The sequence below is a fragment of the Prionailurus bengalensis genome, chromosome A2, assembly GCF_016509475.1.
Source record: "Prionailurus bengalensis isolate Pbe53 chromosome A2, Fcat_Pben_1.1_paternal_pri, whole genome shotgun sequence".
NCBI lineage: Eukaryota > Metazoa > Chordata > Mammalia > Carnivora > Felidae > Prionailurus > Prionailurus bengalensis.
The window spans coordinates 27,967,199-27,981,940 of record NC_057348.1 but is presented as its reverse complement, the minus strand read 5'-3'; the positions used below and the strand labels follow the sequence as shown (position 1 = coordinate 27,981,940).

General features: G+C 37.7%; 1 protein-coding gene across 3 annotated transcripts in view; it reads left to right on the top strand.

The window, feature by feature from the left end:
• The window catches only part of FHIT (fragile histidine triad diadenosine triphosphatase), a 1,429,439-nt gene that overhangs the window by 1,093,164 nt on the left and 321,533 nt on the right, over positions 1-14,742 (top strand). The window lies entirely within an intron of this gene.

Genomic DNA, 14,742 nt, shown 5'->3' with positions numbered 1-14,742 from the left:
AGAGAAAGAGAGTGAGAGAGAGAGAGAGAGAGAGAGAGAGAGAGAGAGAATCCCAAGCAGGCCCTGTGCTGTCATCAGAGAGCCCGATGATGAGGGACTCAAACTCACGAACTGTGAGATCATGACCTGAGCCAAAATCAAGACTTGGACACTTACCCGACTCAGCCACCCAGTCACCCCAAGGCTACTCATTCTTTTTAATGGCTTCACAGAATTTCATGTACAGAGAAGTACCATCATTTATTTAGCCACTCCTATGTTTTAGTAATTTAGTTAACAGTAGCATAATAAACATCCTTTTACCTATATTTTATGTGCATTAATATATTTAACATAGATTCTTAGGACTTGAAATTTTTAAAAGAATAGCATTTCTGTTCAGTCATTCCTGTGTGTGTGTGCATGTGTGGTGTTTATTTATTTATTTATTGCCTCTTTTAACTAAACACCAGATACCGATAAATTTTTCATGACACATTTTTAGTTGGCAGCTTCTTTATTTTACAAATAATATTTTGAAGCATTGAATGGTTTTGTGCCCTTTAGACTAGGGAACACTGTCAGCCAAGGGTACCCTGCTGCACTGCCTCGCCATTTGTATCCTAGTCCTAGAAATAGTAACCTCTGGACTCAAACAGTGTACAACTCACACAACGACACAGTGCCACCCTGATGTCTGGTGTTTTCTACGGTCAGTAATTTTATTCTTTTTCTCAGAATGTCCAGTTAATGCTGGGTAATTTGGTTGCACAGTCAGGGTCGGTTACATTGCACCATTGTGAGAAATTAGGAAAGATTTATGTCCCTTCAGGAAAGCAAACAACACTTTAAGCTCTCAGTAGGTGTCTGGTTGAATGAACAAATGAATGAATGAAGATAAAAAAATGAAACTAAACTTGTGGCTCCTCAGACCATTTTCTACGTCAGTTATTGTCCCTCAAACTGTTAACCTGAACCTGCTGCCACTGTTGGGTGTGGGCAAGAATGTGCTACTCTAATTGGGACATTCATCTGGATAACAAGCTCTAACTGGGTGTTTAATGATGGAATGGGGCTGTCAGGTGGAAATTCCCCAAGCCCACAACACTTGAGCCTTCATGTTGACTAAAAAGGAAAAGTGAAGACTTGGGGTACGAGTGACTTTAGCAAGGCCTTCCCCGATCAATATCCACCAAACAACAAAGGCAATTGATAACTTAAGCTGTGATGTGCCAGATAGTTCCTGTGGGCTCTCTTGACAAATGGGACTAACAGGTCCTTTACGTTGCACATCATGTAAGGAAGAAAGCAGAGAGGAAACCAGAGGGTTCTTTGCCTGGTTCAAGCAGAATATGGAGTTTTGCCCACCCATCTATTTTAGTAAGATTAACTATGTTTAGAAAAAAGAAAGTACACTCATTCACAGTGAGGTGTCTTGCTATGTGCATGCAGATGTTTATTAATTCATTCAACAAATACTAAGGGGCTATTTTTTGGCTGCCATTGTGCCAGGCCTTGGGATGTACTTTTGTGTATGTATGGCAAAATGTCCCCATATGTGCAATTGCTTTGGCTGTTTCTCCTAATGCATATCTGATCTTTACCACCTCAACTAGAGACTCAGAATCACAGACAGGTTTATACCAGGGTCACATACTTTTAGCTCTGGGTCTTTTCTTAAGCTGTAATTATTGGCAGGAGATGAGGGTGTCTGTTTTATAGCTCTTAATGAGAATGTTTGCAGTGCCTACATCTGTGACAGACGCTGAGAGGGACGATGAAAAAATTATAAAGCACTTTGTCAGTGCCCACAGGTTTACAATAGAGTCAAGGAGTGAAATTGGACCTATAACAGATAGTTAACTGACAGTACAAGGTTGCATATAATTCTGGGGCCAATAGTTCTTTAGTCATTGTGAGAGAGAGGGACATTAATAGGGCCAAAATGGATCTAAATCTCCATATCATTCCCGTGTTTCAAACATGCGTTGTGGATGTGAGAAGACAGTGCCTACGTAGGGAGGTTGACAAAGTGCTCTAATTGGTAGAACATTAATAAGTAAAATAACATCATTAACACCTACATTCTCTGAGATCACTGAGTCAACTTGGCAATGGAAAGATCTTGGATATCTATAGGAAATTCTTTCTGAGGATGAAGACAAAAAGGAGGACAAGGCGAGAAATGACCTACAAACATAAGCTAGAAATTGATTCACATTTTCATTTAGGACTAAGTTCAGTTGCATGTAACAGAAAACCTGCTACCAGTGGCTTAAACAAATGGGATATTTTCTTATGCAACAAGAAGACCTCCTAGAAGTGGGCCCATAAGTTAGTCTTTGATCTGTCCTTTTTTGGGATGGCTGCCCTATTTCCTGGCATCTTGATCAGATTCATGGAAGGAAGGCAAAGAGAAAGAGGTGGCAGGAATAGTGTCTGTTCCTTTTACTGGAAAAATGCACACTTTCCCAGAGCACCCTCTGGCAGATCTTTGTTCACATGTCTTTGCCAAATACTTTATGGTGGTAGCCACACTTTGTTCGAAGGGGAGCTGGGAGAGCGAGTAGTTACTTTGCCATGGAGTGGAGGCAGGCAGGAGAGAAAGGGATTGCAAATGGGCAGTGGCTAAGCCAACCAACAGTTCCTGCCCCAGAAATTTCCATGAAGATAGCATTCAGTACACAATAAAAACTCAGAAGTCTAAGTTGAGAGTGCCTGAGTAGCTCAGTTGGTTAAGCAACAAACTTTGACTCAGGTCATGATCTCATAGTTGTGAGTTGAGCCCTGCATCTGGCATCTGCTGTCAGTGCAGAGCCTGCTTCCCATCTTCTGCCCCTTTGCCCCTCCCTGCTGGTTTGTTCTCTCTCTCTCTCTCTCTCTCTCTCTCTCTCTCTCTCTCTCTCTGTTTCTCAAAATAAATAAACTTGAAAAAAAGTCTAACTTGAGTGGCATCTTGCTTTTGACTGATCACATTTCACTTTCTTGCTATGTAAAACAGGGCTTTGATTAGGTGTGATCTGTATTTGTTACAACATTCTAGGATATTTCAGATACTTTTATAATGATTAATTACCATTGAGGAGTTACTATGTCCCAGGTTTTTTAAACACTTAATATGCATGATCTCATTCAATTATCACCGTACTTCTCGATGGCAGGCACTACTCTATCCATTTTAGAGATGAAAGAAATGAGATTGGGGGTGGATTAGGTAACTGTCTCTTGGTGACATGGGTGACCGACCCCAGAGACCTCTCTCCTAACCCCTAAGCTTTATAGCTTGCAAGAAGGCTTCACATTCTAGTGTGTTCTGTCTCCACAGCCTGGCCGTATATACAATACACATGTTGTGATAATTCTCATTTTTCAGAACTTCCTAGTTTAGGTTTGGCAAGTCCTTTCATCTGTGAATCAACTGCTTTCTGTTTGGCCTGTGTTCTACTGCAGTCTCAGGTCAAAGGATGTGTCTGGAACCAGAAATGAGTGCAGTGTGTATTAGTGGCTTTGAAGTCTTCTGTGTTTACATTTGAATCCCAGTTTTTTCAATTGCTAGGTAAATGACTTTGAAGAAGTTACCCACTATCTTTAAGAGTCAGTTTCTTCATATGCAATGGGAAGATTACAATATGAACCAATGACTTTGTCAGTGAGAAATAAAAGAGATGACGCATGTAAAGTACCTAACATAGTATCTGCTAAGGAATTAGGTAAATGATAACTATTTGTGGAAATGGTTGAAACTCAAGGGAAATAAATGCAAATAAAATCTAAAAGTGGATTATCCTGTGCTAGCTAAATGCACTAGGATCTCCTGCATTTTTGCTGTGTGTGTGTATGTGTGTGTGTGTGTTTATGTGTGTTCGTGCATGCACACTTTCCTATGTCTGGACACATGTGCAATTTTCAAACTCAAGTCACCTGTGGTTACACAGCCCCAGGGCTCTCTTGTATTGGTGGTGTGCCTGGTAGGATCTGAACCTCTTCCCAATACTTTCATAATCCATTAATATTACTTACTTTTGTCTTAGTCAAGATAGCACATGCAGGTGATAAAACACCAAACAGAAAAGTATAACAAGAAAAGTGAGGTAGCTATATTTGTGATGAACATTGCAATAATGTTAAAGCTTGTCAAATCACTAAGTTGTACACCTGAAACTAATGTAACATTGTGTATCAACTATACTCAAGTTAAAAAATAAAAGTATCTAAGTCTCCATTTTTTATCTTTTTTTACCTGCTGTCCTCTTCTCTCCAAATGTCACATTGTAAAGTTTCTTCTGTAATTTCTCAGAAAAGAAATTATGCAGATGTCAATATCTAAACAAAATGACACACCTTTAACCTTTATTTAAATTGCATGATGGTTTATGCACTTTTCATGCCTTGTTCTTCCCCATCATATTATATCTTTTTTTTAAAGTTTATTTATTTGTTTTCAGAAAGAAAGAGAGTAAGTGGTGGAAGGCAGAGAGAGAGGGAGAGAGAGAATCCTAAGCAGGCTCTGCACTGTTAGCGCAGAACCCAACATGGGGCTCGAATTCATGAGCTATGAGATCATAACCAGAACTGAGATCAAGAATTGGATGTTTAACCAACTGAGCCACCCAGGTGCCCCTCCCATCATATTATATGTTGAACAGCACACCTACCTCATTGTTTTTAGTAGCTGTACCTATTGTTTTGTACTAATGAACCAAAATATACTTAATCCAATTGATGGTATACAGGTTCTTTCCTGTTTGTTTTTAAATGAAATGCTGTGATGAATATTATTGCATATTATTTGGCATATTCTGTTTTTATTTTGAAGTATAATTGAAATAAAATACTATATTAGTTTTAGGTGTACAACAAAATTAATCAACAATACACATATTATAAAATGCTTCCAAAAATAAATAAATAAATAAATAAATAAAATGCTTCCAACAGTAGGTATAGTTACCATCTGTTTCCATGCCAAGTTACAATACTATTGATTGTATTCTCTATTTTGTATATTTCATCACTGTGACTTACTTATTTTATAACTTATAAGATTGTATGTCTTAATCCCCTTCACCTATTTTCCTCATCCCCCAGTGACTTCCTTCTAGTAACAACCAACTTGTTCTCTGTATCCATGAGTCTGTTTCTATTGTTTGTTTATTTTGCTTTTTAGGTTACACATGTAAATGAAATCATATGGTGTTGGTCAAGGTCCATTCATGTTGTCATGAATGGCAAGAGCTTAGTCATTTTTTTTTTTAGTGTTTATTTATTTTTGAGAGAGAGAGTGTGTGAATGTGAGAGGGGCAGAGAGAGAGGGAGACTCAGAACTGGAGGCAGGCTCCAGGTTCTGAGGTATCATCACAGAGCCCAATGCGGTGTTTAGGAGCCAAAGTCAGATGCTCGACTGACTGAGCCACCCAGGCACCTCAAGTGCTCAGTCTTTTTTATGGCTGAATAATATTTCAATATGTATTCATACACATAAATACAGACACATGTGTGCATACACACACGCACACACACACACACATGAACACATATCACATCTTCTTTATCCATTCACATATCAGTGCACTCCTAAGCTGCTTCCATATCTTGGTTGTTATAAATAACCCTGTAATAAACATAAGGGTGCATGTATCTTTTCAAATTAGTATTTTAATTTTTTTTTTCAGGTAAATAGTCAGAAGTGGAATTACTGGATGTCTGTTGACCATCTTATATCTTCTTTAGAAAAATATTCAGGTCTTCTGTCCATTTTTAATTGAATCATTCATTTTGGTGTTGAATTATAAGAGTTCTTTCTATTTTTGAATATTAATTCTGTATGAGATATTATTTGCAAATATATTCTCCCATTTGGTAGGTCACCTTTTTATCTTATTGGTGGTTTCTTTAATGTGCAAAAGCTTTTTTAATTTTATGTAGTCCTTGTTGTTTGTTTTTGCTTTTATTTTCCTTGTCTGAGAAGATAGATCCAAAAAAATGTTAAGACCACTGTTTAAGAGATTATTGCCTATGTTTTCCTTTAGGAGTTTTATGCTTTTGAGCCTTGTTATTTAGGTTTTTAATCCATTTTTTTTTTATTTTTGTGTATGGGGTAAGAAAGTAGTCCAGTTTCATTATTTGGTGTGTAAATTTCCAGCTTTCCCAATATAGTTTATTGCAGACCTTTATTGAGATGTGTTTTCCCCATTGTGTATTCTTGCCTCCTTGTCATAGATAAAATGAGCACGGAAGTGTGTGCTTATCTCTGGGCTCCCTCCTGTGCTCTATTGATCCATGTGTCTTTTTTTTGTGCCAGTACTATACTGTTTTGATTACGATAGCTTTGTGGTACACTTGTATATTTGGGATTGTGATACCTCCAGATTTGTTCTTTCTCAAGATTGTTTTGGCTTTTGGGGGTATTTTGTGGTTCCACACAAATTTTAGTGTACTTTGCCTTAGTTCTGTGAAAAATACTGTTCGTATTTTGATGTGATTGCATTGAATCTAAAGATTGCTTTGGGTAGTAGGGGCATTTTAACAATTAATTTGTCCAGTCCATGAGCATGGATTTTTGTTTATTTGTGCTACCTTCAGTTTCTTTCATCAGTGTCTTATGGCTTTCAGAATACAGTCTTTTACCTCCTCGGTTGAATCTATTCCTAGACATTTTATTCTTTTTAATGCAATTGTAAATAGGATTGTTTTCTTAATTTCCCTTTCTCCTAATTTGTTATTATTGTAGAGAAACACAACAGGCTTCTGTATATTAATTTTGTATCCTGCAACTTTACTGAATTCATTGTTTCTAGTATTTTTATGGTGGAATCTTTAAAGTATCCTATATCTAGTAACATGTCATCTGGAAATAGCAAAAGTCTTACTTTTTCCTTACTTATTTGGATCCTTTTTTTTTAATGTTTATTTTTGAGAGACATAGAGAGACTGAGCGTGAGCGGAGGAGGGGCAGAGAGAGAGGGAGACACAGAATCTGAAGCAGGTTCCCAGCTGTCAGTGCAGAGACCAATGCAGGGCTCGAACCCACAAACTGTGAGATCATGACCTGAACTGAAGTTAGACGCTTAACCGACTGAGCCACCTGGGTGCCCCTGGATTTGGATGCTTTTATATCTGGTCTTATTGCTGCTGCTAGGATATCTAGTACTATGTTGAATAAAAATGCTGTGAGTGGACATCCTTGTCTTGTTCCTGACCACAGAGGATAAAGCTTTCAAGTTTTCACCATTGAGTAGGATGTTAGTTGTGGGTTTCCCATATATAGCCTTTCTTATGTTGAGATATTTTCTCTCTAAACCACTTTGTTAAGAAATTTCATAATGAATGGATGTTGAGTTTTGTAAAATGCTTTTTCTGCTTCTATTGAGATTGTCACACGATATCATATGATATCATATCCTTTATTTTGTTAAGGAACCACTTTGATTAGTGGACATTGAACCATCCTTGCATCCCTGGAATATATTCCACTTGATCACGTAAATGATTCTTTCAATTTATTGTTGAATTTGGATTGCTAATAATTTTGTTGATGACTTATTTCATTTGTGTTTATCAAGGATTTTGGCTGCTAATTTTCCTTTCTTGTGATGTCTTTATCTGGTTTTAGTATTAGGTAATAATGTTGGTTTTGTAGAATGAGTTTGGAAGCATTCTTCCTTCTTTTATTATTTATTTATTTTTTTGAAATAGTTTCAGAGGGATTGGAATTAACCCTTCTTTAAATGTTTGGTGGGATTCACCTTTGAAGCCATCTGATCCCAGATTTTTGTTTGTTGGGAGTTAGTTGATTAATGAATCATTTTTGTAACTAGTAATTGGTCTGTTAAGATTTTCTATTTCTTCCTGATAGAGTCTTATATCAGGAAAATTGTATGTTTCTAGGAATTGATTCGTTTTTCTTAGTTGTCCAATTTGTCAGCATATTATTTTTGATAGTAGTCTCATAATCTTTTGTATTTCTGTAGTATCAGTTGTAACTTCCTTCTCACTTCTGATTTTATTTGTTTGAATCCTCTCACTTTTTTCCTCACTGAGTCTGGCTAAAGATTTATCAATTTTGTTTGTCTTTTGAAAGAACCAGCTTTTAGTTTTATTGATTTTTTCTATTGTTTATTAAATCTTTGTTTTATTTATTTCTGCTTTGGATCTTTATTTTCCTTCCTTATAACTTTGGGCTTTGCATGTTCTTTTTCAAGTGTCCTTAGGTGTAAGTCTAGATTGTTCATTTGAGATTTTTCTTGTTTTTGCGTATGGCTATAACCTTCCCTCTTAGAACTGTTTTTGTAATGTCCCAGAGATTTTGAACCATTGTGTTTACATTTTCCTTTGTTTCCAGGTATTTTTAAAAAATGTTTCTCTTTTATTGGTTTGTTGACCCATTGATTGTTTAATAGCATGTTGTTTAGTCTCTACATGTTTGTGTTTTTTTCCCATTTTTTTTCTTGTTTCTAGCTTTATACCATTGTGGTTGAAAATATGATTCATATCATTTCAGTCTTCTTAAATTCATAGAAATTTGGTTTGAGCCTAACGTGTGGTCTGTCCTTCAGAATGCTCCATGTGCTCTTGAAAAGAATGTGTATTCTCTTGTTTCCACATGTATTGTTCTATATATATCTATTAATTTCATCTGGTCTAATGTGTTATTAAAACTACTGTTTTCTTTACTGATTTTATGTCTAGATTATCTGCTAAAAATCCCCAATTATATCCCTATCTGCTTTATCCTTTATATATTTAGGTGCTCTTATGTTGGGTACATAGATATCTAAAATTATTATACCCTCTGGTTGGATTGATCTTGTTGTCATTACATTATGGCATTTTTTTTGTCTCTAGTTACATACTTTGTTTTAAAGTCTATTTGTCCAGGGGCGCCTGGGTAGCTCAGTCGGTTAAGCATCCGACTTCGGCTCAGGTCATGATCTCACGGTCTGTGAGTTCCAGCCCCACATCGGGCTCTGTGCTGATGGCTCAGAGCTTGGAGCCTGTTTCAGATTCTGTGTCTCCCTCCGTCTCTGACCCTCCCCCGTTCATGCTCTGTCTCTCTCTGTCTCAAAAATAAATAAACATTTAAAAAAATTTAAAAAAAATAAAGTCTATTTGTCTGATGTAAGTATTGCTACCCCAGGTGTTTTGGAGGGTTTTATTTTTTGGTTTAGTTTTTTATTGTTGCTTCCATTGGCATGGAAAATATTTTCCCCTTCATTTTCAGTTTGTATGTGTTTATAGGTGTGAAGTGAGTTTCTTGTAGGCAGCATACAGACTGGTCTTGGTTTTATTTTTTTTTTTTTTTTTTCAGTCATCTTATATCTTTTGATTGGAGCATTTAGTCCATTTACATTTAAATTAATTATCTGGGACACCTGGGTGGCTCAGTCAGTTAAGCATCCAACTTCAGTTCAGGTCATGATCTCACATGGGTTTGAGCCCCATATCAGGCTCTGTGTTGGCAGTGCAGAGCCTGATTGGGATTCTTTCTCTCTCAAAATGAATAAATAAACTTAAAAACAAAGCAAAACACGAAACATCCTATGAAACAAAACAAAACACAAAACATCCTGTATGTATAGCAGTCTATGTTAGGTTCATCGTCCCTTAAGTTCAAACACATTCTGAAAGAACTACATTTTTAGCCCCATCTATGTTTTATATATGCAGTGTCATACTTTACAGAATTTTATTTTGTGTATCTCTTAACTAATTTTTATAAATCTAATTGATTTTACTACGTTTGTCTTTACTTTCATACTGTCTTTGTAAGTAATTGATCTACTATTTTGACTGTATTTGCTTTTACCAGTGAAATTTTTTTGTTTGATTATTTTCTTCTGTGGCCTTTTCTTCTTTAAGAAGAAAAGTCTTTAAGAAGACTTCTTGTTAAGAAGTCTCTTTAACATTTCTAGTAAGACCTATTTAGTCGTGAATGCCTTTAACTTTTGTCTGGGCAACTATCTTCTCTTCAGTTCTGAACGATTACTGGGTATTTTTGTTTCTAAATTTTGTCCTTTCAGCTCTTTGGATTTTATAGGCCTCTCCACTGGCTTTCAAAGTTTCTGCTGAGAGATCAGCTGATGGCCTTATGGTGTTACCCTTGTATGTAATGATTGGCTTCCCTCTTGCTGATTTTAACATTCTCTATCTTTAATTTTTGACATTAAAAAAAATTTAACCTTTATGCATTTTTGAGAGACAGAGCGTGAGCAAGGGAGGGGCAGAGAAAGAGGGAGACACAGAATCCAAAGTAGGCTCCAGGCTCTGAACTGTCAGCACAGAGCCTGATGCAGGGCTCAAACCCACGAACTGTGAGATCATGACCTGAACTGAAGTCAGGCATTTAACCAACTGAGCCATGAGACACCCCTAATTTTTGACATTTTAATAATGCTATGTCTTGCTGTAGACTTCTTTGGGTTTCTCTTATTTGAGGCTATGTGTGGTTCCTGGACCTGGATATTTGTTTCTTTTCTCAGATTAGGGAAAGTTTTAGCTATTATTTCTTGAAATAAGTTTTCTACCTCTTTCTCTTTTTTTTTCCTTCTGGGATCCCCATAATGCTAATGCTGGTACACTTGATGTCCCAAAGGTCTCTTCACTTACCCTAAAATTTTGATTATTTTTTTTCCTTTTTGTTCTTTAGCTTGGGTGATTTCTACCACCCTGTCTTCCAGATTGCTGATCCATTCTTATGCATCCTCTAATGTGCTCTTTATACACTCTAAGACATTTTTTTAAATTTCAGTTATTGTTTTCTTCATGTCCAGTTGATTCTTTTTTACATATTCTACTTCACTGTTGAAGTTCTGAGTTCATCTACTCTTTCTTCAAATCCCATGAGCATCGTTTTTTTTTTTTTTTTACTTTTTATTTGTTTAATTTAATTTAATTTAATTTAATTTATTATTTTTTAAAATTTCCATCCAAATTAGTTAGCATATAGGGCAACAATGATTTCAGGAGTAGATTCCTTCGTGCCCCTTACCCATTTAGCCCATCCCTCCTCCCACAACCCCTCTCATAACCCTTGGTTTGTTCTCCATATTTATGAGTCTTTTCTGTTTTGTCCCCCTCCCTGTTTTTATATTATTTTTGTTTCCCTTCCCTTATGTTCATCTGTTTTGTCTCTTAAAGTCCTCATATGAGTGAAGTCATATGATATCTGTCTTTCTCTGACTGACTAATTTCACTTAGCGTAATACCCTCCAGTTCCATCCACGTAGCTGCAAATGGCAAGATTTCATTCTTTTTGATTGCTGAGTAATACTCCATTGTATATATATACCACATCTTCTTTATCCATTCATCCATCAATGGACATTTGGGCTCTTTCCGTACTTTGGCTGTTGTTGATAGTGCTCCCATAAACATGGGGGTGCATGTTTCCCTTCGAAACAGCACACCTGTATCCCGTGGATAAATACCTAGTAGTGCAATTGCTGGGTCATAGGGTAGTTATATTTTTAGTTTTTTGAGGAACCAACATACTGTTTTCCTGAGTGGCTGCACCGGCTTGCATTCCCACCAACAATGCAAAAGAGATCCTCTTTGTCCACATCCTCGCCAACATCTATTGTTGCCTGAGTTGTTAATGTTAGTCATTCTGACAGGTGTAAGGTGGTATCTCATTGTGGTTTTGATTTGTATTTCCTTGATGATGAGTGATATGGAGCATTTTTTCATGTGTCAGTTGGCCATCTGGATGTCTTCCTTGGAGAAGTGTCTATTCATGTCTTTTGCCCATTTTTTCACTGGATTATTTGTTTTTTGGGTGTTGAGCCCATGAGCATATTTATGACCATTACTTTCAACTCTTGATCAGAATTGATTGCTCATTTGCATTTAATTTACTTCTTTTTCTGAGGTTTTGTGTCGTTATTGTTTCGTTTGGAACATATTTCTTTGGCTCTTATTTTGTCTGGCTCTCTGTGTTTGTTTCTATGCATTAGATAGATCAGCTACATTCTCCCAGTATTGAAAGTGGTGGCGTTGTGTGGGAGGCATCCTGTGGGGTCCAGCAGCACCATCCTCCCTGCGTCACTAGAAAGCAGAACTCCAGGGCCGTAACCTGTGTGGGCTGCAAGCGCCGTCTTGTCGTGACTGGGCCATTACTGCTGTGCATGTGCTTGTGGGTGAGGCTGGCCCCAGCCTGACTGGCTGCTGCAGTGACTGGCCATGACCACTACAGGTACACTAGTGGATGGGGCTGGCTTCCTGTGTGGCTGGCTGAGAGGCCGGCCACAGCTGCTCTAGGTGTAGTAAGGTGGGAGTGACTTTAGGTGGGGGGACACTTCCCTGCTGAGGTTGCCTATTGGGCCGGGCAGGGCAGCAGCTGCTTTGGACAGGGTTAGTTGAGGCAGATCTGCATGGAAAATCCATGGTGGGTGAGCAGTGCTAGCAGCGCTAGCAAGGTAGATGGAGAGAGTCAGAACTGGCTCCTTCCAGCATCCTGCTAGCCAGTCTGAAGGAGGGCAAGAAAAATGGTCCACCAGCACTTCTTTTCCTAGAGAAAGTTCCTACAGATCCCTTCCTTTCCAGAGAACAAGTTAAAATTAGTCTATGACTTAAAAAATCATGTCTACTTTACCATCTGCTGCCTCTGTGCTGGGTCTCAGAGTATGTGTTACAGCACACTGGCCCTTTAAGAGTGGAATCTCACTTTGCCATAGCCCTCTGGTTCTCTTAGAGTTAAGTCCCACTGATGTTCAAAGCCAGAGGGTATGGGAGCTTGTCTTCCTGGGACAGATCCCCAGGGCAAGGGGTGTCCAGTGTGGATTTTGAACCCTTTACTCCTCAGGTATGGCTTCCTCACCTGTGGGTCTCTGCACCAGGGATTTGGTTCCTGACTTTGTTTCTGCCCCTCCTACCCTTTTTGATGTGGCCTCCTCTTGATGTCTTTAGCTATGGAAGACCTGTTCTGCTAGTCTTCAGGTGGTTTTCACAGTGAGTTGCGTCATAGGTAGTTGTAACCTTGGGATGTTCATGAGAGGAGATGAGTGCAGGCCACCTCCCTGAGGTCCCTACTTTGGAATATTCTAAGTAGATCTGTAAGGCAAATTTTTAGTAAAGAATCAGCTGGTTTTAAACGTATGCACGTTTCCCATTCTGTTAGGAGATTGCCAAATATTTAATATCCAAATCAGCTTAAACCACATATTCCCTAACAAACAGGTGGAAGAAAAATCTGTTGATCCATCCCTCCAGATTCATTTGCTTCTCTCAATAGCTTTCTAAAAATAATTGAGTGGAATGTCTATTAGGTATATTCTATCTAGCGACCACTCTGGGCTCTTGCCTACAAGGGAGGCTAATGAGCTGCCATGAACACAGGGAGTCAATGTCCTGGCTGTTCTCAACCAATGGATATTTGGCTGAACTATTATTTTTATTACAGAAATCTCATATAGTATGGTGATGTGGGGTATATCACTTTGATCAGATGCAAGATTATTATCATTTTTTTGCTTATATTCAGCCTCATCTAATAATTGTCAAAAAATTACTATATTGCCAGAAAATTAGTCCTATAAACCAGATGTCCATAGGAGCCTCCTTGCTGTGTGGAGGTGTGACTATAATGGACTCAACCCCCTAATTCCACTTTTCATGAGAATTTAAAATTCTCTCCACATTTTGTGGGAATCTTTCTGGTTCCTCTGTCAATGTATCTTACAGTGGTTTGCACCACTCAACATGATATGCTATTTATCATAATAGTCCTATTCTCAGGTGTTTTTTTTTTTAACTTTAGTGGCAAACTGGAAAAGATAAGAGATTGGCTATTGTTCTCCCAGCCCCTTCCTTGTTCCCTCACCTCTGTAGAAAAGACTTACCTCCTTCTGTGAAGACTTTATGTCCTCCACTATCCATGCCCTCCAAGCATCAACTCTGAGATGATTTGAAAGCCTTGCTTCCAAACAGATACATGTCCTCCCAAACAAATTTTTAAAAGCAAAAAAAAAAAAAAAAATCCTCCATATCATTACAGTCTCATTGCTTTAATCATGTTGGGAACATCTCCCTTACAAAGAACCTTTTCCACACTTCTTTTCTGTTTGTTTTTGTTTCTGTTTTAATTGGTTGCTATTTAGCTGTAAGGATGCATAGGGCAAGGGCTTTTTTAGGATAAATCCAGCACTTTAGGAGGGGAAAACAAATGCATGACCTTGGGAGAAGGAGAGAACTCTGATTAAATTCAGGCCCTACCATTTACTCACTGTGTAACATAAACGACTTAACTTTTGAACCTTATTTTCTTCAGTAATCTAAAAGGAATAATTCTTAATGGATTGTTTTAAATGTTGGATGTCATAAACATCAGCCTTCTGGCACAGAGTGTGGAAAGTAGGAGATGTTCACAAAGTGGTCGTGTTATGACTGGAACTCTAACTCACTGTTGTCATCTGTATCCTTGAATTTTGAGTTACAGATTTTGTTAATTTCACACTGTAGAATACACACACATTCCCACTGTCATTATTTGAGCACTTTCTGTTCTTAACCCCATAGAAAAGTGTCAGGAGAGGACCATGTCTAATTTTCTATTTGGTTGCTGAATACACATCAGGTACTTAGTCAGTTTTTATTGATTGGTATTTTATTGATTGATCATCTTTCAGAGATGCAAAATTTTTTCTTCTTTCTACCTTCTTGGTAACTACTTAAAGATACTAAAATTCACTATATCAGAAACTGATTTCTTCTCTGCCTGCCTTACTTTGAGTCAGGTTTCTGTTTTCTGGCATGAGACATATCTTCATT